The following is a 25,983-nucleotide window of genomic DNA, read 5'->3' on the forward strand; positions in this document are numbered from 1 at the left end:
CAGGTCAGTTTTCTGCGGCCGGAATTCAGTGAATTCCGGCCGCAGAAAGCCCTGTCAGTTCACACAGTGAAGCGAGTGGCTCCGGACGCTTGCTTAACTGTGGGCTATGGGAAGCTCTGATGCGGGCGCACGCTGATGCGCCCGCATCAGAGCTCCACAGCCAGACGGATCATCCGGCCGATACTTAAGTACTGGTCGCGATGATCCGGGCACAGTCTGATATGCTGTGTGAACATAGCCTTAAACTGTTTGATATAAGGATTATGCTAATGAAGCATGTCCTGTAATTTAAGTATTGTTTCCTGGTTGGTAGTTGGAAATTTACTGGGGTGGGCACTTGCCTCTACCTGATCATCACCCATTAGGTAGATTTGTAGGAATGCATGTTCCTGATCCTGTACAGGCAAAATTGAGCCAATAAGATGGGATATTTGACCTTGTGTTTTAAATGTGGGCATAAAACCAGTTTCTCTAATTTCATTTGCACCAAATGAAGTCATGTGAAAGCAGTTATAACTTCATATTTTACTAAGGAAATCTCTTGATTCTGGGCCATTGCCAGTAAAAAATTAATTCAGTGGCTCTGGAGAAGTTGGCAAATCTGGTATCTGTACCTTGCCTCCGGAGCAGCACATACCTGGGGCCTCCTTGGAAAACTTTAAGGCATCACAGAAAGCACATAAAACTTACATTTTGCCAATCACAATAAATCTTTGTTGGCCATAGGCTATGGTTGGATCATAAGCAAAAGCAGCATCACGCAGAAAAGCCCACTCATTGGCACGCTGAGTAACATGATGGGCTCTATCAGTTTGTTTTCTGGCCTGAGTTTCCTGAGGCATTTCAGCAGCCCTAGCAGTGGCATGGCACATTTGATCCGCTTGCTAACTGGCCTAAGTTTCCTGAGGAGATTCAGCAGCCCTAGCAGCGGCATGGCGCATTTGATCAGCTTGCTGCCTGGCCTGAGTTACCTGAGGAGATTCAGCAGCCCTAGCAGCGGCATAGTGCATTTGATTAGCTTGCTGCCTGGCCTGAGTTTCCTGAGGAGATTCAGCAGCCCTAGCAGCGGCATGGCACATTTGATCCGCTTGCTACCTGGCCTGAGTTCCCTAAGGAGATTCAGCAGCCCTAGCAGCGGCATAGTGCATTTGATTAGCTTGCTGCCTGGCCTGAGTTTCCTGAGGAGATTCAGCAGCCCTAGCAGCGGCATGGCGCATTTGATCAGCTTGCTGCCTGGCCTGAGTTTCCTGAGGAGATTCAGCAGCCCTAGCAGCGGCATGGCACATTTGATCCGCTTGCTACCTGGCCTGAGTTCCCTAAGGAGATTCAGCAGCCCTAGCAGCGGCATAGTGCATTTGATTAGCTTGCTGCCTGGCCTGAGTTTCCTGAGGAGATTCAGCAGCCCTAGCAGCGGCATGGCGCATTTGATCAGCTTGCTGCCTGGCCTGAGTTTCCTGAGGAGATTCAGCAGCCCTAGCAGCATCATGATGTCTCTAATCAGCTTGCTGCCTGGCCTGAGTTTGCTGAGGAGTCTCTGCAGCTCTTAGTGCAGTTTTCCTCATGGCCATGTGAGATTTCCTACCAAGTAAGCAAGCTTTCTTTGGAGGCATTTTGCCAAATTGAAGTTGATGTTAGACCCTGAAGATGTAGCGGTGTCTTAACCCCTTAAGGACCGGGCTTACTTGCATTTTTACACCTACAGACCCACATGAGCCCTTATTTTTTGCGTCACTAATTGTACTTCGCAATGACAGGATGAATTTTTCCATAAAATATGCTGCAAAACCATAAAAAAAATTATATGCGCAGTGAAATTGAAAAAAAAAAAAACACAATTATTTTTCTTTGGGGGGGCTTCATTTTTACGCCGTGTGTCCTATGGAAAAACGTACTTTTTATATATGTTCCTCAAGTCGTTACGATTAAAACGATATAAAACATGTATAACTTTTATATTATCTGATGGCCTGTAAAAAATTAAAACCATTGTTAACAAATATATGTTCCTTAAAATCGCTCCATTCCCATGCTTATAGCGCTTTTATCCTTTGGCCTATGGGGCTGTGTCAGGTGTAATTTTTTGCGCCATGATGTTTTCTTTCTATCGGTACCTTGATTGCTCATATGCGACTTTTTGATCGCTTTTTATTACAATTTTTCTGGATTTGATGTGACCAAAAATGCGCAATTTTGCACTTTGGGATTTTATTGCGCTTACACAGTTTACCGTGCGAGATTGGGAATATGATAAATTAATAGTTTGGGCAATTACACACGCGGTGATAGCAAACATGTTTATTTATTTATTTTTATTTGTATAATGGGAAAAGGGGGGTGATTCAAACTTTTATTAGGGTAGGGGATTTTGTATTAATAAAAACACTTTTTTTTTACTTTCACTTACAGTAATATGAAGCCCCTGGGGGACTTCTATATACACAGAACTGATCTCCCATTGAGATCAATCCTGTGTATATAATAGAGCAATGATCCATCAGATCATGGCTCTATTATAATGGTCTGTAGCAGACCATCTGAATAGATTGCTGAGCCGGGAACAGCGTCAGAGCGACGCTGAGCCCCGGCCGGCTCAGTACAAGTGATTTCCCCTCTGCAATCGCATGGCGGGGGGAGATCCCCCACTAGACATCAGGGACAGGGGGCACATATACTATCCAAATGCAGCTGTCAGCTTTGACAGCTGCATTTTAATAGTTAATTAACCGGCCGCGGCGATCGGCCACGCCGGCTAATACCCGCGGTCCCTGGCTGCACATAGCAACCGGGGACCGCGGGCTGCAGAGAGGGCTCAGGCCGGGAGCCCTCTCTGTTTACACTTAACGGCCGCATGACGGGTATACCCGTCATGCGTCGTTAAGAGGTTAAAGGCCAAGTACAATACACTTTACAAATGTAAAATCTAAATTTCACCGAGTGGCTGTAAGTCAGTACTGAATTTGGTTTAACTTAGGGGGTCCAAAAGTCAGCAAGATCAGCTGCAGGTTGTCACCCCTCACTGTTATCAATGAGAACTGTAGTAAGTGCCCAAAGAGCAGAATGGAAGATTTTATTTACTGGATTATTGTGAAGGAAAAATCAGGCAGCTGCCCCTAGCAACCAATCAGATTCCAGCTCCCTGTGAAAATGAAAGTAGTAATCCTATTGGTTGCTAAGGCTCCTAACTGCTGTTTCCTCTGGGCAGAGCTGCTGCTAATTATATCACCTGTGTGTGCAGTGTGGAGATTTTCCCAGTCATTTCTATGGGGCGCTCTTACCCCTCCCCCTCCCCTCCTGTACATCTGGCGGGGACGGGACCTTCGCTCTAACCTTCCCGGGCACCTTATATATCTGTGTGCCAAATTTGGGATCAATCGGTTCAAGCGTTTGGAAGTCTATACGGGACAGACAGACAGACTTTCATTTTTATTATACAGATAGCTGTTTTATTTTCCTCTGCCATATACTTTTTATCAGTAATACACATGCCAAGAGTATAGAAGTAGGGCCCAACTCTTTCCTATTAGTCAAGCTGTGTTACTGTCATACAGCATAGACTATTTTTTTTGCCATACACTTGACATAACTATTTCACAGGCCTCCTTCTCTTAACAAATACTGGACTTGTGTTTCAGTTTAAGGAAGGCTGGGATTTCCAGGGCAAAGGTGATGCGTACAAGCTTGCCTATTGGCAGCCTTTTAACAAACTTTATTGAAGAGCAACGAACAGACACACCACTGTTCCATAGACAAACATAGTGCTACCATACCAATATACAAACACACATACATCTGCTACATCACTACAAACAAACAGCTCTGCTACATACATAAACACAGACAGACACACAAATACAGATTGCCCCTATTTACAGTATCTACAGAGAGCTCTTGTGACTTATGTGACTAATCACATGACTGTGACATCAGGTCCTTCAGCTCCCCTCCTTGGTGAGATTTCTGGTTTTAAAAGTAGAAATCTGGATGTGATGCTCTTCATCTCAGGTTCTTCTCCTGCCCAGCACTGATCTAACAGATCCCTTTTTGTCAGGAGAACGGGGAAGATTGTGTTTTCACTTTTCATACCTTATTTTATATCATACGTCATGGTGCTTGTTCCAGTAAAAAATGATTTTTTATCATCTGCGGATTGTGCTACCTGGGCGCAGCCACTAAGCCCTGCCCACACCCCACGTAGCCCACCCCTTCGTGATGGCACATAGGCCTAGACCTTTAAGTCGTCCAATTGCCCCTTTTTTTTTTTAAGTCTGCCATCACATAAAAGTACCTTTTATGTGGCTATATATTCACTCAAATAGGTGACCATCTCCATAGGATGTTTCATAAATAACCAGTAAGAAAAAGTTAACAAGGCAAAGAAAAAAAGTTGATAAACAGGATTAGGAGTAGGATCTGATAAATATTTATTCTAATCATTCCAACTTAATATACACTAATATTGAATTCTGCATTTCAAATAAATTTGCACTTTAAACAAATAGTGTTATATCTTTCAGCAAATTGTAGACTTTTATGATGCTCATTAGATAAAACTTTGCCATGCAGTGAGCGGATTCCGACAGCAATGAGTAATAAGAAGCTGTTAATCTATAATGTAAATTGCTGCTAACCATTTGAAACATATTGCTACTGTCTGTTTTCTGTTAGGAAAGAGCTCTTTTGCATTACCATAAATATACCTCTATTCTAGCTGCAATGACTAATTAATTGCCTGTGGCCTTTTTAAATTATTTCTAATGGTAAATTCATTCAGTGCTCTATTTCTTAACATTTTAGTATGTTAAGAATATGATTTCATATCCATTTATCATTCTATAATGTCACACTTTGCCTGTAAAAATAATAGATGGTAATGCCATTCAATTAAATGTTATTTTTCAGTCACATGGTAAGCCAAAGTACCCTTTTAATATGTGCACACCCAACTTTAAACAAAGCCATTAATGGTGATTAAAGAGATTCTATGAAACATTTGCAAAATAATTGCAGCAGTCCCTGCATAAGATTATATATTTATAACTGAACCAGAATCTAATGTAACCTATATAAATCATTCAATAACTGATTCATTTAGATAGGAATAGATAATATAAATAGAAGTGGGTATCCTAACTTTAATTCCTTAGTGACCAAACAATTGTGTATCAGATGTTCCCGTTTTCAGGACTTTTGAGAAAATCGATTATTAAGTAAATTAGGAAACTTACATACATTTAACATTCATTTTTTAAATTGTGAAATGAAAATATTTTTTTCCTGCACCAAATATGCAGACACTCATAATTGTTAGAACAGTGGAAAACCTCCACAAATTACCCAATTTTAAAGAATAAATTGCTAATGTATATGTATGCAATCCGCTATTTACAACTATTAGCGAGCGCGGTCTGATCGCCGTACCCAATAATTAAACATTTAAATGCAGATGTCAAAACTGACAGCTGCATTTAAATGTTTTCTGTGCCCCTATCCCTGCTGTCTAGAGGAGGATCCCCCCTGTGATGCGATCATGGAGGGGAGATTCCTTCTGCTTACCATGCTAGGACTCAGCATCGCACTGAAGCCTGTCCCTTGGCAATCTGTAGATCTAGTCTGCAGCAGACCAGAGTAATACAGCACTGATCTTAACAATCAGTTCTGTATTAAGAATAATAGTAGAAAGAACGAGACGTATGGCACTCACCCAAAAGTAGTGGGGTCTTCTGTTTATTCGTGAACACGAAGTGCAGGCAAGGAAGGGGGAAGATGGTAAGAGGGCACGTCTAGAGAGTGCCTTCCCTCTTCCTTGCCTGCACTTCGTGTCCCCGAATAAACAGAAGACCCAACTACTTTTGGGTGTGTGCCATACATCTCATTCTTTCTACTATTATAGGCTGCCTTACCTCCGTGTGTGCACCACCCTAGGAGTCTGTTCAGACACAACCTTTTTGCTGATTGCTCATTTATTATGCTGCTATAGCAGTGGTGCCGACCCCTCTCTCTCCTGAACAGCTGTATTAAGAATACCGCAGTGATCTCTATGAAAGATTACTGCAGTATAAATAAAAGTCCCCCAGGGGGACTAAAAGTAAATGTATACAGTTAAAAAAAGTGTTCTTATTAATAAAAAAAATCCCCTCCCCTAATGAAAGTTTAAATCACCCCCCTTTTCCCATTTTATAAATAAAAATAAATAAACAAACATATTTGGTATCACCATGTGCGTAATTGCCCAAACTATTAAATTATCGCATTGCTGAATTCTCACGGTAAAGAGCGTAAGCGCAAAAAATGCTAAAGTGCAAAATTGTGGATTTTTTGTCACATCAAATCCAGAAAAATTGTAATAAAAAGTGTTTTAAAAAATTGCATATATGCAAGCAAGTCTTTTTTAAAAGGTTTACATTTTTTAAAAGCAGTCAGATAAAATACAAGTAGTATAAGTTAAATATTGTTGTAATCGTACTGATTTGAGGAACAGACAACAAAGAATACACCACTTTTTGCAAGGCATAAAGCAGCTGGTAAGTACAGGTGCAAGTAAAAAAACACATCTACTGTATATAACTTTGTAACACCAGTTGATTTGGAAGGAAAAAAATTGCCAGAGTTCCCCCTTAACCATGTTAGTTGAGTTTGGAATACTTCAATAATAATAATGCTTTTATTTGTATAGCACACACAGATTCCACAGCACTTTACATAGTTTTGTTAATTATTGCTCCCTGTCTCCAATAGGGCTCACAATCTAAACCCACCTACTGCATCTGTATCATTTGGGTGTGGGAGGAAACCCACGCAAACACAGATAAAACATACAAACACTTTGCAGATGTTGTCCTTGGGATTTGAACCCAGCACCCCAGCGCTGCAAGGCTACAGTGATAACCACTGAGCCACCATGCTGCCCTTTAAACGCTTTAAAATTGGGTCATTTGTTGAGGTTTGCTACGGTTCTAACAATAATTAGCTTTTGCAAATTTGGTGTGGGAAAACAGAATGTTCAATTAACAAGAAGTATAATAAAAGTTGTTAGCATAAAGGTGGTAACTTTAGTCCAATATGGGACAGTTCAAATCATTAATATCCTTCAACTCATTCCAAGTACAGAGGGACACTCTGGGTGGTAGGCTATGTTCACACAACTTATGTTTTTTTATTAGTCACGGCCGTTGTTGCAAATTGCAAAACATCGATTGCTGGAGGGAGTCCGAGGGATTCCCGGCCGGAGTGTACACATAGTATTCCAACTGGCCATACGGAAAACTGACATGTCAGTTTAGTGCAGCCGCTATTCATTGAAAAGGGGTCACACAGACATGTTAGTTAACACAACAAAGAGTGCGGCACACTGGCTGCACTCTACATTGTGGGCTATAGTGAATTGGGATGCGGGGGCACATGGATGGGTCCGCATCCCAATCCAACGCAGATGAAGTTCACTGACACCGGCCGTGCTGTGACACAGCCAGATCACAGAACGACTGGTGTAATACGCTGTGTGAACCCAGCTTAAAAGTGTATCTAGTTAAAACACCTAATAGAGAAAGAAGATTGTGGCACTCTTTACATGGCTTGCCAACACATACAGGGAAGAGTAAACAAACATCATGTTGTGTCTCCATTGCGATCGTTTTTCGTTCCCTACATGTGAATCATTGATTCTTCAAAAAAAACAACAACTAGAAGACAGACCTTGTGGTGGGTACCGCAATCTACTTTCTCTGTACAGTAGTTTTGTGCTTCTGCACTATTGAAATCACTGAGTAATGTAAAGTCTGCTACAGACTAGGGGTCCCACATTAAGCAGTGCCAGGCTTTGTTTCTATTATATGTGTATCTGGATAAACTTTCAGAGAACTTACTGAAATAAATGCAATGTTTAAAACTCAGTAATGTAAGCAACAGACATTGAGAAATTACTTCTGACAAGTCAAAAATCAGATAACACTGTTCATTTTGTTACCTGTAAAATGCAAGCTAGCTGTGCAATGAAAGAAAAACTTGACCTAAAATACAAACGGAATAGTGACCTGTGATACTTGACAACTGACAATTCAGACATCAGATATCACAGATCATTTTGTCAGAAGTCAGGTATAAGTAATCACTTGTCAAGTATCAGTAGTCAGTTGTCAGTAGTCAGGTTTCAGTTATTAGTTGTCAGTTATTAGAAGTCAGTAGTCAGTAATAAGTGGTCAGATACCAGAAGTCAGGTGTCAGTAGTCAGTTATCAGACGTCAGGTATCAGTTGTCAGTAGTCAGTTATCAGTTGTCAGTTATCAATACTCAGGTATTACAGTCAGGTGTCCTAATATAAACACTGTCCCTGTGATAGTTTTAGGTTCTGTCCTGCTACACTAGTGTTCCTTATTGGTCTCTTTCATACGCCTGTGTTTCCCTGACTGTTAGCTTATTTCCTTACCTTGATTTCGTTTTGTTATGTTGTACTTTGCTACTGTCTGGGTTCCCGACCGTAGCTTGGCATACTGTATTCTGTACTGCACCGCTATCTCAATATCGAACCCTGGCTTGTTTTCTGGTTTTCCTATTGTGTTCTGATATGTGTTCTGATATGTGTTCTGATATCTGATGTACCTGTACTGTGTATGACTAATACTGTTTGACTTCTCTTGCCACCTGATGGCCCCAGAGGCTCAGCAGTGAAGGGACTGTTGCCCAGTTGTCCTTTGCAGCTTAGCACAAGATCGGCAAGTAGGCTGTGGGTCAGATTAGGGCTCACTCCATTACCTTTTTAAAGGCATGTATGCTAGAAATCACAATAAAAAAAAAATCATGTGTAATTTAGTTCATTTTAATCATTACAGTAAATTTTTCCTCAATTCATCAGGCAAATTTTATCAAGAATGCATAAAAATCATATAGCATCAACAATGCAAACTGCTACTGATACAGTATTATACAATAGAATTATACATTATAATTCAAGCAGAAAATCTGAAGTAAGGGAATATGAAGAAAACATCTTAAATTGTTACACTATATTTAGTAAAAGTTTATACTGTGTACTAAGCAAAAACAATATATATTGTTGAACTTAGTGGTCAGAAGAAAAAACTAATGTTACAGTCAAGATTCGCTGCAAATGATGCTGTCAATTTGGTTTGTTCTGTGAAGCAAATTCCGGCCAAAAAAACTAAATTGTGGCCACACATTTAGGACAGGGCTAATTTTCGTTTTTGCGTTTTTGCTTTTTCCTCCTCCTCCTCGTGTTTAAAAGGCTATAGCTCTTGCATTTTTACACCTACAGACCCACATGAGCCCTTATTTTTTGCGCCACTGATTGTACTTTACAATGACAGACTTAATTTTTCCATAAAGTATGCTGTGGCACCAGAAAAAAATTATATGCGTGGTAAAAATGAAAAAAAAAAAATAATAATTTGTTTTCATTTTGGGGGTGTTGTGTTTATGCCATTCGCCCTATGCTAAAACTAAAATGTTATATATGTTCCTCAAGTCTGTACGATTCCAATTATTATTAAATTTGTATTATTTTCCATATTTAAACAATACAAAATACATGTAACAATTCAGTTCTACAAAACATGTGTAATACAGTATAAAACCCAACCCTTCCCCTCCCTCTGCCGTGGGGTGGAAGAAAAAAAACAACATAAAACCCTTAAAACTAGATTTCAAACACAGTGCACAAACTATCTATTCACCGATACACAACCTAAAAATTTCTTACACAGCTCTCCCATATCTCCCTACTAGGAGGAGTAGCGCAGATCCAACTCCGGCATATCACCAAGCAAGCAAGAAATAGTAATCATAAGATCTTTCTCCGATGTTTCTTACAAGCTTTCAGGACTGTATCATCCCCTAAAATAGCCATCGCTGGGTTATATGGAACCTCTACCCTTACCTATTTTTATCTCATCATATATCACCCTCCAATACATCTGAATTTCCTTACATGACCATATCATATGGATAAAATCTGAATCCGGCGTTGCGCATCTGGGACAATTACTATCAGGTCATTTCTTAATTTTCTCTAGAAGAACCGGTGTAAAATAAATCCTGTGAATAATATTAAATGATTTAGAGGGCAAATTTATTCCGGTAAAAATTTTATGCCATTGAGTGTTCGTTAACTTCCCGATCTCTTCTTCCCATTTACCCTTAATTCTTATTTTCACCTTCTCTCTACCTTTCAATTGGGCATAAATATGTACTTTCACCTTTTTCTCTATGTCTTGTCTCATAATACAGTAAACTAGAGAATCATAATCAAACAGCCCATTTCTCAGGATTGGTAATTTCGTTAAAGCAGTCCGAAGGCGAAGGTAGTCAAACCATAGTATCTTAGGAAGATCATGTTCAATCTTAATCTCCTCCCACCTCTTAACCTGACCTCTATAGAACACATCTCCCAGATTCCTTATACCAGACTTCTTCTTTTTCCAACCTTCCTTAATTCCTCAAACCTAACATTTTCCCATATTGGAGTAAACTCAAATACTAACTTCGGTCTCAAAACCCCTTTCACAACCTGTCTAGTGCCTGAATGATAGGACAGTCCTTTTTCCCTCCTACTTTCCAGAAACCCATCTCTAAATACTCAAACACTGTATAAGATATGCCCCCTGGCGCCTCCCCAACTAAGTGGAAGAAGTTTGTGATCGCTTAGTTAAGTGATCGCTTAGTTAACCAGTATAATTAAAGACAAGAAAGTATTTTTTTAAGTCTGGAAAATCAAGACCTCCCATATTCCTAGGCTGAAAGAAAACCTTTAGTCAGGCTCTTTTTCTATCCCATATTAATGCATTAATCATAATTCTAATCTTTCTTAAGGCCCTATTCCACCAACAGATCTGACAACAGATTATCTGCCAAAGATTTAAAGCCAAACCCAGGAACAGACTATAATCAGAGAACAGGTCATAAAGGAAAGACTGGATTTCTCCTCTTTTCAAATCCACTCCTGGGTTTGGCTTCAAATCTTTGGCATATAATCTGTTGTCAGATTTGTTGGTGAAATAGGGCCTTTAGACTTTTCTATGAAATCCATATAGGTGCAGATCCAAACACATAAAGAAATTTGGGAAGGCATATTGTCTTAAACAACACTATCCGATCCATTCTAGATAGACATTCTGCCAAAACTTACATCTCCTCTATTACCACCTTTGTATTAAATGCATTATAGTCTCTGATATTTCTTGAGACTGTTATGCCCAAATATCTAAACTTATCTCCCTTCTCTAATACCCTCAAAAAAGGGAAAGAGAATTGCTGGTTTAAACTCAAGGGCATCAGAATAGATTTTGCCCAGTTTATTTTTAGGACCGAAAATCTCCCCACCTTTTCTACCAACTCTATAATTCTCGGAACTGCAATACAAGGGTCTTTAAAAAAAATCAAGATATTGTCAGCATGGTATGATTCCAATTATATCTCATTTACATGACTTTTTTTTTATCTGACTGCTTTTAAAAAATTAAAACCTTTAAAGAAAAACTGAATGTGTTTAAAATTGCTCTATTCCCAGCTTTATAACGCTTAGATCCTTTGGTCTATGAGGCATCATTTTTTGATCCTTGATCAGTTCTTTCTATTAGTACCTTGCTAGTTTATATGCGACTTTTTGATCATTTTTATTACAATTTTTCTTGATTTGATTTGACAAAAAATGCGTAATTTTGCACATTGGCGTGTTTTTTTTTTTTTTTTTTGTCGCTTACGCCGTTTTCCGTGCAAGATCAGGAATATCATAGTTTAATAGTTTGGGCGATTATGCATGTTGACAATACCAAATATGTTTGTTTATTAATTTATTTTTATTTATAAAATGGGAAAAGGGGGGTGATTCAAACTTTTATTAGGGGAGGGGATTTTTTATTAATAAAAACACATTTTTTTCTCTATACTTTAACTTTTAGTCCCCCTGGGATGCAACCCCTCTCTGAATGCCCCCACCCGCATCAGGGTACAGTTACCTGCTGATGCGGGAAGGGATTAACCATAATCCCTAACCCTCATCCAATCAGCTGCAGACCCCTCTGTGATGTCAGCACCTCCCCCTCTATATAAAGTGGTTCTTTAACGGAAGTGGCCAGTCGGCTTTGTGTAGAGGAGAGAGCAGGATGGCAGCAGGCAGTTAAAGCAGAGCAGGGAGAGACTAACATAGAGATCTAGGGACAGAGAGGAGAGGAATGGCGGAAATTGGATGATTGAATGGCTGATTGACTATTTTTTTTTTATTGTGATTTTCCGATTTTTGACACTTTTTACAACAACATGCTTTAACAAATTTGCCCTTATGTAATAGTCCCAGTATTGTAGCTACTATAGCTTTGGCTGTTTTAACTAAATTAGTTAAGATTCGATTCACATATCTTAACAAGCTTGACTGAAAATTTGTGAAGCTCACAAAACGAGTTTCTGGCTGCTTTGCTCATCCTTAGCACCCGTCCAATCAGCTGCAGGCCCCTCTGTGATGTCAACACCTCCCCCTAACCTTCTTTGTAAGTCGATTCATTTCCAGAGGTGGCCAGTCGGCTGTGTGTGGAGGAGAGAGCAGGATCGCAGCAGGTAGCTAAAAGCAGAACAGGGGAGACTAACCGATGATATAGGGACAGAGAGGAGAGGGTAGGAGGGCTGATTATGAGTGAATGATTTTTGGAGCTGTCAACCAAGTGTCGAGTTTACCAAGTAACTGGTTGCCGGAATTCACTGGGACAAGTGAAGACACAGTCCATTATATTCACTCACTGGGTGCTGTAAACTTTTATTGAATTATACCAATTTACTATGATCATTGAATTGAGCTTGCACCTTGCATAATTAGAGCTCACACTCTATCCCTACTGTGTTAAAGAAGTTTAGTTTCATTAGTGATCTGAGTGTGCACCGATGTCCACTGCTTTCCTGGGAGAAAATTGATGTTATGCCGCTGTTTCACCGATGTCCACTGCTTTCCTTGGAGAAAATTGATATTATGCCGCTGTTTCACCAATGTCCACTGCTTTCCTGGGAGAAAATTGATGTTATGCCGCTGTTTCACCAATGTCCACTGGTTTCCTGGGAGAAAATTGATGTTATGCCGCTGTTTCACCAATGTCCACTGGTTTCCTGGGAGAAAATTGATGTTACGCCGCTGGTCCACCGATGTCCAATGCTGTCCTGGGAGAAAATTGATGTTACGCCGCCCACTCCATATCCACTGCCGCTAATGTAGGAAATTGGATGATTGATTGGCTGAATAACATTTGTTTTAAAAAATTGCGATTTTCCAGTTTTTGACACTTTTACAAGAACAGACATTAACAATAGTCCCAGTACTGTAGCTACTATAGTTTGGCTGTTTTATTAGAATTTGTTAGGATTTGATTTACTTTGCACATCTCTAGTTACAGTCATGCCACCAGTTACTCTTCCATTGCAACTTTTAATTAGCAATTTTGGCTGCTAGTTTGAAGAGGAATAGATGACTTATTGAGTTCTGTTTCACCCTTTAATTTTAACTTAGGATTCTGTAGAAAAACACTTTTCAACTAGTCATTTTATTTGTCAAATAATGTAACAAAAATGAAATGCTCTCGATTGTTTTTTTCATGGGCTAAAATGAAAACTTAAAATTCTGTTTGTATTGAGAAGCAAAATTATTCTAACATATTTATTTGGCATACTTATACTTATTTTGACAAAAAGTAACATACCCTAGTATGTTATGCAAAATAATATGATTAACAATTTATATTATATAGTTACATAGTTACATAGTTAATACGGTTGAAAACAGACACATGTCCATCAAGTTCAACCAAGGAGGGGATGGATACAGGGAAGGGGGAGGGGTGATAGGTTCTATACATATGCATTTATATTATTTTGCTCTAAGAACTTGTCTAGCCCTGTTTTGAAGCCCTCTAATGTTTTTGCTGTGACCAGATCCTGTGGTAGACTGTTCCACAGATTCACAGTTCTCATGGTAAAGAAGGCTTGTCGCCTCCGGAGATTGAACCTTTTTTTCTCCAGGCGGAGGCAGTGCCCTCTTGTCCTTTGAGGGGGTTTTACCTGGAACATCTTTTCCCCATATCTCTTGTAGGGGCCATTTATATATTTAAATAAGTTAATCATATCTCCTCTTAAACGTCTCTTCTCCAGACTAAACAAATGTAATTCTTTTAATCTCTCCTCATAACTAAGATGCTCCATTCCCCTTATTAGTTTAGTTGCCCGTCTTTGTACCCTCTCCAGCTCTAGAACATCCTTTTTATGAATCGGGTTCCAAAACTGGACGGCATACTCCAGATGAGGCCGCACCAAAGCTTTATAAAGCGGTAATATTATATCCCTGTCTCGAGAGTCCATGCCTGTTTTAATGCATGACAATATCCTGCTGGCCTTAGAAGCCACTGACTGACATTGTGTGCTGTTCTGTAGTCTATTATCTACAAGTACACCCAGATCCTTCTCCATCAGCGACTCTCCCAGTGTAACTCCCCCCAGGACATATGATGCATGCGGGTTATTAGTACCCAGGTGCATAACTTTACATTTATCCACATTGAACCTCATTTGCCAAGTGGACGCCCAAACACTCAGTGTGTCTAAGTCATCCTGTAACATCTGCACATCCTCCATAGACTGTACTGTACTACAAAGCTTGGTGTCATCTGCAAAGATAGAAACATTGCTGTTAATTCCATTCTCAATATCATTAATAAACAAGTTAAACAGAAGAGGGCCCAGTACTGACCCTTGGGGTACACCACTTATTACCGGGGACCATTCGGAGTAGGAATCATTGACCACCACTCTCTGGGTACGATTATTAAGCCAGTTTTCAATCCAGTTACACATTAAATTTTCCAAACCGATAGACTTTAACTTACCCATCAGACGTCCATGAGGAACTGTGTCAAACGCTTTTGCAAAATCCAGGTACACTATATCCACAGCCGCGCCGACATCCAGGCTTCTACTTACCTCTTCATAGAAACATATTAGGTTGGTTTGACAGCTTCTGTCCTTAGTAAAACCATGCTGGTTATCACTTATAATACTATTAGCCACTACATATTCCTGGATGTAGTCCCTTATAAGCCCCTCAAATAGTTTCCCCACAATGGACGTTAAGCTTACGGGTCTATAGTTACCTGGGGAAGTTCGAGAGCCCTTTTTGGAAATCGGCATTACATTTGCCTTACGCCAGTCCCTCGGCACAATACCAGTAAGCAAAGAATCACGGAATATTTCATACAAGGGTAGTGAAATTACAGAACTGAGTTCCCTAAGAACTCTGGGGTGCAATCCATCAGGCCCTGGAGCTTTGGTTACATTGAGTTTGTTTAATTTATCTTGGACCATATCTATAGTAAACCAGTTCAGTACATTACATGTGTTAGCAGCACTGGCCCCACCCACCTCAGTACTGGCCCCACCCACCACAGCTCCATCCTCTTTTGTATATACAGAACTGAAGAACCCATTAAGTAACTCAGCTTTCTCCTGATCCCCAGTTATTAATTCCCCGTCGCCATTATTTAGGGGTCCTACATGCTCTGACCTTGGTTTTTTTGCATTAATATATTTGAAGAATTTTTTGGGGTTCCTTTTGCTTTCTATAGCTACCTGCCTTTCATTGTGAATTTTTGCTGCTTTTATTAAATTTTTACAGGTTTTGTTGACTTCTTTGTAATGTTTAAATGCTACAGCTGACCCCTCTGATTTATATTTTTTGAATGCCCCTTTTTTCTCATTTATAGCCCTTCTAACCTCGGTTGTAAGCCATGTGGGATTGGATTTTAACCGTTTATATTTGTTACCCATAGGAATATATTTGGCAGTACAGTTATTTAATGTGGATTTGAAGATTTCCCATTTATTAGCTGTATCCGTATGTGACAGCAGCCGCTCCCAGTCTATGCCCTGAAGTTCTGCCCTTAACCCAGGAAAATTGGCCCTTTTAAAATTAAGAGTTTTTGCCCTCCCAACATGTTTTTCTTTTCTACACTTTAAGCTAAAAGTCACTATATTGTGGTCACTATTACCCAGGTGTTCATGGACAGTGACATCCCCAACCAGCTCAGCGTTGTTAGAAATAACCAGATCCAACAAGGCATCACTTCTAGTTGGCTCCTCCACAAACTGGCCCAGAAAATTATCCTGCAGGAGGTTAAGAAATTCCCTCCCCTTTGTGGTTTTAGCTAAACCGTGACCCCAATCTATATCTGGGTAGTTGAGGTCCCCCATTACCACTACTGTCCCCTCCCGGGCAGCCCGCTCTATTTGTCTATTCAACTGGCCATCTACCTCCTCAGTAATGTTGGGGGGTCTATAGATTACACCAAGAATAATTTTTTCCCTCTTTTCCTCCTTCTGTAGTTCTACCCACAATGCTTCCACATCATCACAGTCATCTCCCACTATTGCATCTTTTACACTCACTTTAATATCATTTCTGACATACAGACATACTCCTCCTCCCCTTCTGCCCACCCGGTCCCTTCTGAACAACGTAAATCCCTGAATATTGACAGCCCAGTCATGTGAGGAGTCCAGCCATGTCTCAGTCACACCAACCACATCAATGGACTCCACCAGAACCAAGGCCTCTAGCTCCCCCATCTTGCTGGCTAGACTTCTGGCATTAGTAACCATACACTTTATATTACCATCGAGTTTAACCTCTTCATTATAAGAAATGGGATTTATTACTGTGCTGTGGCTACAATCATCCTCACTGTTCATCCGCAACATATGGATCTCCCTATGCACTGTTTTTATCCTCCCCCCACAGGACCTTTCTCCTCCCTCCTCATTGTTCTGTCCCCTCTCTAACCTATCTGCCACTACATTACATATTACATTGTCCTCCCTCCACATCCCTAGTTTAAAAACCCCTCCACCCCTTCTAGGATTCTCTCCCCCAGCACAGCGGACCCCCTTCCATTAAGGTGCAAATTATCTGCGGAAAACAGATTGTACCCCAATGAAAAGTCAGCCCAGTGCTCTAAAAACCCAAACCCTTCTCCTCTACACCATGACTTGAGCCATGCATTTAACTCCCTAAGCTCCCGCTGTCTTTCCTGCGATGCGCATGGCACAGGCAGTATTCCAGAGAATACCACCTTGGAGGTCCTCCCCTTCAACATATGTTATATTAAAAAACCACACACACACAAATAATAATAATAATAATAATAATAATAATAATAATAATTATTATTATTATTATTATTATTATTATTATTATTATTATTATTATTATTATTAAATAATTAATTATAGAAAAAAATTTAGGTTACAACATAGAAAGTATGAAACTGTGTATGGACTGCTAAGAATCTGATGTTGCTGGTGCTTGTGATTTTGGAACTGACATCCAGGAAAGAATTGCTTATTTTAGATGATAATAGATAATATTCAGATACATTAATACTGCTTTTACTATAACAAAAAAAAGTATCCTGCTGCCCTTAGAAGCAGCAGAATTGCGTTGCGAGCTCTTATTAGGCTCATGATTTATTAAAAAATGACTTGTACAATTCTTATCACCCAGTTCTCATTACCAAATTAGGTGCTTCATCTTGATCACACATAAAACAAACAAACAAACAAACAAACAAACAAAAAACAAACAAAAACAAAAAATGTTTTATTAGGCGTTGAATATAGTTTGGGTGATTTATCTTGCTGTTTGCTAATATGGCTACAGTGGTGCTTTAATCTGAAAGGAAGGAAATTTAGACAGACAAAAACAGTGTAGGTAGACTTAGCTTGGCAAGAATCCATCAAGTTTTAGGGTCTGTATGACTAATGATGTGGGAGAGCTAAGACAATGTTGGAGCAAGTAAAAAAATATTTGTGACAATTTAGTGAGGGGTCATTCAGCATTTCAGAGAGGTGGGTCTGGCCAGGCAGGGTCGAGTTATGACCGTAGATTATCAGCCAAAAGACATCATAAAGGCCTTAGCACTGAACAGGTACCATAAGATGGCAGCAGCAGCAGTGCAGAAGAAGCTACCAGTGCGCCTGCTCAGAGGAACTGCCCACTGACATCAATGGTGTTGCAATTCTTTCATCTTGGTGGCAGAAAAGAACATTCTGCTATCTGTAATATCTGCAACTATAAAGGGGTCAGGATTTAGGTCCAAACCTATGGAGCGCTACCACCTCACTGACTGGAATAACAGGGACCACCAGGGCATGTGCCAGTCTCTATCAAAGTAAAGTCCCCAATAAAATATCCCCCACCTTAAGTAATGTTATTTTTTTTTAACATACCAAGTAATTTTACCCCTTACCCCAAAAATTAATAGGATGATCCTGTAGCAAATACCCATTGTCAATTTGGATATATGGGAGATTTATCTTGCAACCAATCAGATTCCACCTTTTGATTTTCCAAGGAATCTGTGAAGAATGAATGATTGGTTGCTAGGGGCAACTGAGCCAGTTCTACTTTACACCACTTTGATAAATAATCTGCCTCATCTTTAAATTTAGTGCTAATGCCAAAACATGTCCAACATAGCATTGGTTTTCCTCACCAGTTTAATGCCTCGCCAAAGTACAATGTGCAACAAGATTATCCACACACACATCCCCATGACTATGGTTCACAAAGAGGACATTTCCCTTCTTGTTAACCATAGCAGTGAGGTTTCACCCATGGTACTTGTGCCAAGGAATCTTACCATTTGTGTCCCATTTTTCAGGACACGCATGTTAAGTGGACAATAACTGTTCTTGGGGTTTTTAAGATATCACAAGGGTACTTAGAGCTGACACAATGGTTCCAATAGGGTATTTATTGTACAAGATTTTAATAGCTATAGTGGCTTCTTGAGTGGTTTCAAGCTATAGGAAGGGTTCTTGATGGTGTATATATCACAGAGGATGATATCCTCTAAAAGTGATATAACAAACTTCTAAAGCTACTAAAAGCAGCTATCTTCTGCTGAAAGGCAGGTTACCTTGCCTTGTTTATAGTGCAATAATTCATAAATGGCTGCATTATAATTTCTGTTGCCTAAAACCCTCAGTGGATGCGCAGCTGTTTTTCAGCTACCTTTCAGTGCTATGGGGCAGGCTCATAATACAAAGTTCAGTGTGGAACTACCTAGTTCAACACTGAAACTACATATTTCCCAAAATCTATATAGTACTGACCTGCATAATGTTCCATTGATGATTTTATGCAGCAGTCCTGGAGCAACATGTGAAAGCACCATTAGGATGAGGTTTTTTGACAGTGACTATAGCAAGGGTATCAGCTGTATCCCCCTTCCCTGTTCATTTAAGCTGGAGACAGCTCAAGTTCAAGGTGGAGTCTGAGTGGTTGCTAGGGGCAACAGAGCCAGTTTCACTTTACACCATGTTTGATAAATCTCCCCCATTATTCCTGAATTAAAAAAAAAAAAAAAAAGAAAATACAGTACAGTGGCAAATCTTCTCCAACTTAAAGCAAATGTACCACTAGGTACTTTTTTTTTTTTTTTTTACATGACTAGACTGACACCGTTGTGGGGATGTCGATGCCATGGCACAGCACCGGTCTTATACCGAGCAACAGCCAAGCATGAAGCACTAAGGGTGGGCCCGCCAGCCTCCAGTGTGATGATCTGCTATCCCCTCTGTGCAGTGGCGTAGCTATAGGGGTCGCCGGGGTCGCCATGGCGACCGGGCCCCTACGCTAGGGGGGCCCGCACGGCCCCCCCTTGCCACTTGTGACAGTGTCACTTTAAGCATCCCGAGAAGCTGCGGCCGCGCAGCTTCTCGGGATGCACAGATCGCTTTGATGTTCCGCCCGCACAGTGAGCGGGCGGAACATTGAAGCGATCAGAATACAGGAGAAGGACCTGTCAGCGTCCTCCTCCTGTATTCTCTCCCATAGGCTGCCGGCACTTCATACCAGCAGCCTATGGGAGGCCGGGCCGTGACCTCTCCGGCAGGCGTGAGGATGTGACGTCATCACGTCTGCCGGAAGTCCCGTCCCTGCGGCTCGCAAGATGGAGCCCGAAGAGGAGGAGGAGAGCTGCTGCCTGCAGCTACACAGCGCCGATTAGGTGAGTAGGATGTTTGTTTTTTTAGGGGCACCTCTGGGGGCATTATTAGTATATGGGGGCACCTCTGGGGGCATTATTAGTTCATGGGGGCACCTCTGGGGGCATTATTAGTGTATGGGGGCACCTCTGGGGGCATTATTAGTGTATGGGGGCACCTCTGGGGGCATTATTAGTGTATGGGGGCACCTCTGGGGGCATTATTATTGTATGGGGGCACCTCTGGGGGCATTATTAGTTCATGGGGGCACCTCTGGGGGCATTATTAGCTCATGGGGGCACCTCTGGCGGCATTATTAGTTGATGGGGGCAACTCTGGGGGCATTATTAGCTCATGGGGGCACCTCTGGGGGCATTATTAGTATATGGGGGCACCTCTGGGGGCATTATTAGTTCATGGGGGCACCTCTGGGGGCACTATTAGGTCATGGGGGCACCTCTGGGGGCATTATTATTGTATGGGGGCACCTCTGGGGGCATTATTAGTTCATGGGGGCACCTCTGGGGGCGTTATTAGTTCATAGGGGGCAACTCTGGGGGCATTATTAGTTCATGGGGGCACCTCTGGAGGCATTATTAGTTCATGGGGGCATTATTAGTTCATGGGGGCACCTCTGGGGGCATTATTAGTTCATGGGGGCACCTCTGGGGGCATTTTTAGCTCATGGGGGCCACCTCTGGGGGCATTATTAGCTCATGGAAGCCACCTCTGGGGGCATTATTAGTATATGGGGGCACCTCTGGGGGCATTATTAGCTCATGGGGGCACCTCTGGGGGCATTATTAGCTCATGGGGGCACCCCTGGGGGCATTATTAGTTGATGGGGCACCTCTGGGGGCATTATTAGTTCATGGGGCACCTCTGGGGGCATTATTAGCTCATGAGGGCACCTCTGGGGGCATTATTAGCTCATGAGGGCACCTCTGGGGGCATTATTAGTTCATGGGGGCACCTCTGGGGGCATAATTAGCTCATGAGGGCACCTCTGGGGGCATTATTAGTATATGGGGGCACCTCTGGGGGCATTATTAGTCCATGGGGGCACCTCTGGGGGCATTATTAGTCCATGGGGGCACCTCTGGGGGCATTATTAGTTCATGAGGGCACCTCTGGGGGCATTATTAGCTCATGAGGGCACCTCTGGGGGCATTATTAGCTCATGAGGGCACCTCTGGGGGCATTATTAGTTCATGGGGGCACCTCTAGGGGCATAATTAGCTCATGAGGGCACCTCTGGGGGCATTATTAGTATATGGGGGCACCTCTAGGGGCATAATTAGCTCATGAGGGCACCTCTGGGGGCATTATTAGTATATGGGGGCACCTCTGGGGGCATTATTAGTCCATGGGGGCACCTCTGGGGGCATTATTAGTTCATGGGGGCACCTCTGGGGGCATTATTAGTCCATGGGGGCACCTCTGGGGGCATTATTATTGTATGGGGGCACCTCTGGGGGCATTATTAGCTCATGGGGGCACAGCAGGGAATCCTACATACAGGGGGCACAGCAGGGGATCCTACATACAGGGGGCATCCCACATTCCTACTCACTTTACTGCACATTACACCACACAGCGCAGTTACTATGGAGCCTACAGGAGGGAGGAAGGGAAGGAAGTTGCTAGAAATGTGCGGAGCCTAAATTGTTTGTCTCGCAGGTTCTAAGGGGATGAAACGTATCTGGAAGGAATCATCTTGGAGGTCTGGGCCGGATGGAGAGGAAAAGGGAAAGTGACGCCTCAGATCAAAGAAGACATCACCGGTGAGTCACTGTATGACGGTTTTCTTATTTTGTACAACATCATTTAGTAGGGGTGCCCCGAGGTGGAAAAGGTTGGGAAGCACTGCGCTAATCTGTCCCGCTGCGCCCGCTGGCACATGCTGTCATCTGATTGGGCCTCTTACCTAATCAGATGACAGCAAGTACCAGCGCCCCCTCCTCCAGAGATCTGCCTTGGCGGCTCAAGCTATGTCCTATGGCCGTATCTTTACCGCGTTGAGCTCCAGCTTGTGCTGCATCTACATTATCTGTGCTCAGAGATATCACTGTGTTATCTGTGGTGTTACATAGGACTGCAGGGGACATCTACTACATGATCTGTACTCAGAGATATCACTGTGTTATCTGTGGTGTTACATAGGACTGCAGGTGACATCTACTACATTATCTGTACTCAGAGATATCACTGTGTTATCTGTGGTGTTACATAGGACTGCAGGGGACATCTACTACATTATCTGTACTCAGAGATATCACTGCGTTATCTGTGGTGTTACATAGGACTGCAGATGACTACTACATTATCTGTACTCAGAGGGATATCACTGTTATCTGTGGTGTTACATAGGACTGCAGGTGATATCAGGTGACTTCTCCAGGTTGCAGAAGTTCAAACTTCATCGTGCCCTGCTGACAGTTTATAATGGGAGTTGTAGTTTTGCAGCATGTGGCTCTTCAGGTTGCAGCACTACAACCCCCATCGTTTCCAACTAGCAGTTCATGATGAGAGTTGTAGTTTTTCAGCTGTAGAGTCAAAGATTGGAATACAATGATTAGACAATGACACAGTACAGTCCATTAATTATAGGGGGCAGTAGTGCAGTACATGAGGTGGAGGCAGTGACAGGGCATTAGAACATGGTGGCACATTAGAGTAATTGGATATAACGTTAGATAGGACTTTGCCTGATCGGGGGGAGATGGGGGGGCCCCAAGCTAAAATTTTGCACCAGGGCCCATCAGCCTTTAGCTACGCCCCTGCCTCTGTGATGTGGCTCCATTGATTCTAATGGAGCTGTATCTCAGAGGGGAGGGGGTTTGGTCAAACTGGGGGCCAGTCAGCCCGCCTCTAGTGCTTCATGAATGGCCGGTGCTCAGCAATAGATTGGCGCCGTGTGCAGGAACCTAGGCAGCGGTTCAAGAAAAGGCCAACAGCACCAACATTCCTGCGCCTGTGCGGGTCTATTCATAAAAAAAAGCCATGTACCGGTGATACATTCACTTTAAGCTTGTTGGAAAGTTTGCCACTGTTGAAAGTTTGCCTTCTTGAATCTGGACTTTTCTTACTTCCATTCTGCATCACATGGTACATGCATTGCAGTTGAGGTTTTCTGGTTTAAGTGTATCCCAATTGACTGGGTATTAATTTCCATTATTTTAGCAGTTGGATGGCACATTTAGCTCATCTTAACGTAATTTTACTTGACATGTTAAAAAAAAATAGGTTGTGTGTGTTTATTCATTAGGGGTTTTCCTTTTTACAGTCCTGTTACAGTTACCAACCTCAAATGTCTGTGCTAGGCCCCTCAGGGTCGAACAAAGTCAGAGTACTGCACCTGGCACCTCCTGGTGACTATTCTACGCTGCTCAGGGTCAAAGATTGCCAGAGTGCCGACGCTGACACGTCCAGGTGTTTATTCTAGAGCCTTCTAGGACCATTGCCCCTGATGGGGCTTCTGCTTTAGAATGTCTACTACTGTCCTGGGAGAAATTGTCATTTAACGCAGCTGATCCACCGGCATTCAATTATGTCAATAGAGAAAAGGTAAGTATACACAGCTGATTCACCAACATCCATTGCTGTCCTAGAAGAAAAGTTGACTTGATGCCGCTGGTCCACCAATGTCCACATCGTCCTGGGAGAAAGTATAATTTTATACCACTCATTTACCAATGTTCACTGCTGTCCTGGGAGAAAATTGATATTACCCCGCTTATACATCACTAGTGTACTTCACTATTTTAGTTCACTAGTGTCCATGACAGAAATTGAATTATTGACTGAATTATACATTTTTTTGAATTGATATCTTCCAATTTTTGACACTGTAACAAAAACATCTGTTGAAAAAAATTGCTACTCTGTAATAGTTTGGCTATTTTAATGACATTATTTTGTATTCGATTCACAATTTTTTACGAACCTGACCCAAAATTATAAAGATTAATACAAAACAGCCATTATGGGTGTGGGAACATAACCTAATACTGTAAAAATTGTAAAAATTGTTTTCCAACTTTTATAGGAAAGTTTTTGATTAAAAAAACACTGCAGAATGGTATATTGTCTTTGTTGGAATATATACTGTAGCATTTGGAGTATGAAGCCCCCACACCTTCATACAGCCTTGATGCACATGACTTTCCATGGGCAGTGTAAAATATACATTTTTAGGGAAGCTGGATCATACTCATAAAATGGTCAATAATACAAAAAAAATGTCATGATCAGTGTAGCCTTTAGTTTAAAAGGCAAACAGGGAAATATGCAAATAACTTACTTGTATAATAGTTCAAATATCTTTGTAAGTCTAATGAAATCAAGTAGTAAAAAATAGTCCTGAGCATCACATGGCTATTCATTTTAATCAAAAGCAGCTGCTTGTGTTAAACCTTACTTATTAATTCCAGAATTTAAATTTCTCACTTCACTATATTGTTTCATTTATTATTTCCTGAGTTTTTTTTTTTTTTTTTTTACAGAATACATTGCATATACATTAGGTATGTTTTATTAAATGCATACTTTAGGAAAAATTTAAATTCATCATTAAATATCAAAGAAATAGATTTCAAATATATTGCTAAATACTATAAATGTGTCTCTCATGTTACTTTTCATATATGTATTCAAAGATAATAAATTTTTTACCTATTTCAAAACTGTTTCCATGGTATCACTTTCTATCACTTATGTTTATTCGATTAGATAACAAGATCAAAGGTGTTCTAGCCGATACAGCTAATGTTGCTAAGCAACACTTAAATCAAGTATTCAGTTCAACATAAAAATTACTCAAAAGATCTTTTCATATGTATATAGATGGATAGATCTATATGAAAATCCAGCACTTACCGCTAGTGATGATAGGCTCAGACTTTACAAAAAAAAAAAGAAAGTGCAACTGCAACCGACAGGCACAAGTTCTTACCCTATATACTCCACCTGGTGTACACACGGTAAAATCCTGCTCTGCAGATATTAAAAAATGAGGATCTTAGCAAAAGGCTCAGACTTTATTTGTCATTCCGACATAGTAGAGGGAAAGAATGGCATAGGGTGCAGGATGCGTCTCCTGAGGCTATGACTATTTCAGGGCTCCATCCCTTCCTCTGGCCAGGAGTAAGCATCCAGGTAAGAGGAGGTGTTAGGTAAGTGCATATTATCAAGTTCATTAACATTAAAAAAAACAATAAGTAAATAGCATTACAGAAAAACACTCAAGTTGTTCCTTTTATTTAAACCAAGTAGGCCAGTTACATTGAGGCTTGTTATCCACAGAAATCTGTGGATGGATTAACGCATCACTCTTGTGTTGCTTTGATGAGCATTTTGCTGGACCTCACTGAGTTCATATGCTTTTTAAATCTGATCCATAAGGGTCGTTTTGTTTTCCCTATATAGTACAATTTACAGAGATATATAAGCGCACAAGACTATTACACACAAGTAGCCCATAGACAGGCAATGAATTGTATATTGTATCGTAAATAAAAATTTCATGTCTAAAATCAAGGAAGATCTTAGGTCCCTGCTTAAAAGACATGTGTCTAATGGTGCTCTGGATAAAAAAAACTACCTCTTAAGCTGTTGCCTAATTCTCCTAATGCCCCAGGTGTGCATAATGCACTGGAGAGACCACCTGGGCGCCCTATAGTTTAATCTATTACTGAAAGACTGTCCCAATATGTTGATTGGCTGTTAAGGTTATATTAAAGACTCTGGTGATTTTTTTTCTAACCATTCTAAAAGATTTATCAAGGAAGGAAGGGTTTGCCCTGGCATCCACTGACGTGGAAAGCCTCTAAACTTGAATCCGCCATGGCAATTGACTGGTTCCTCAAAAAGGGACAAAATCCCAGTCCATTATGAGGTTTTGTTAACCCTTTCACGACCTGGGATCATTGATGCCTCAATGCCCAGGTCATGATTTTACAT

Source organism: Dendropsophus ebraccatus, chromosome 6 (assembly GCF_027789765.1).
Source record: "Dendropsophus ebraccatus isolate aDenEbr1 chromosome 6, aDenEbr1.pat, whole genome shotgun sequence".
In the NCBI taxonomy this organism is placed as follows: domain Eukaryota; kingdom Metazoa; phylum Chordata; class Amphibia; order Anura; family Hylidae; genus Dendropsophus; species Dendropsophus ebraccatus.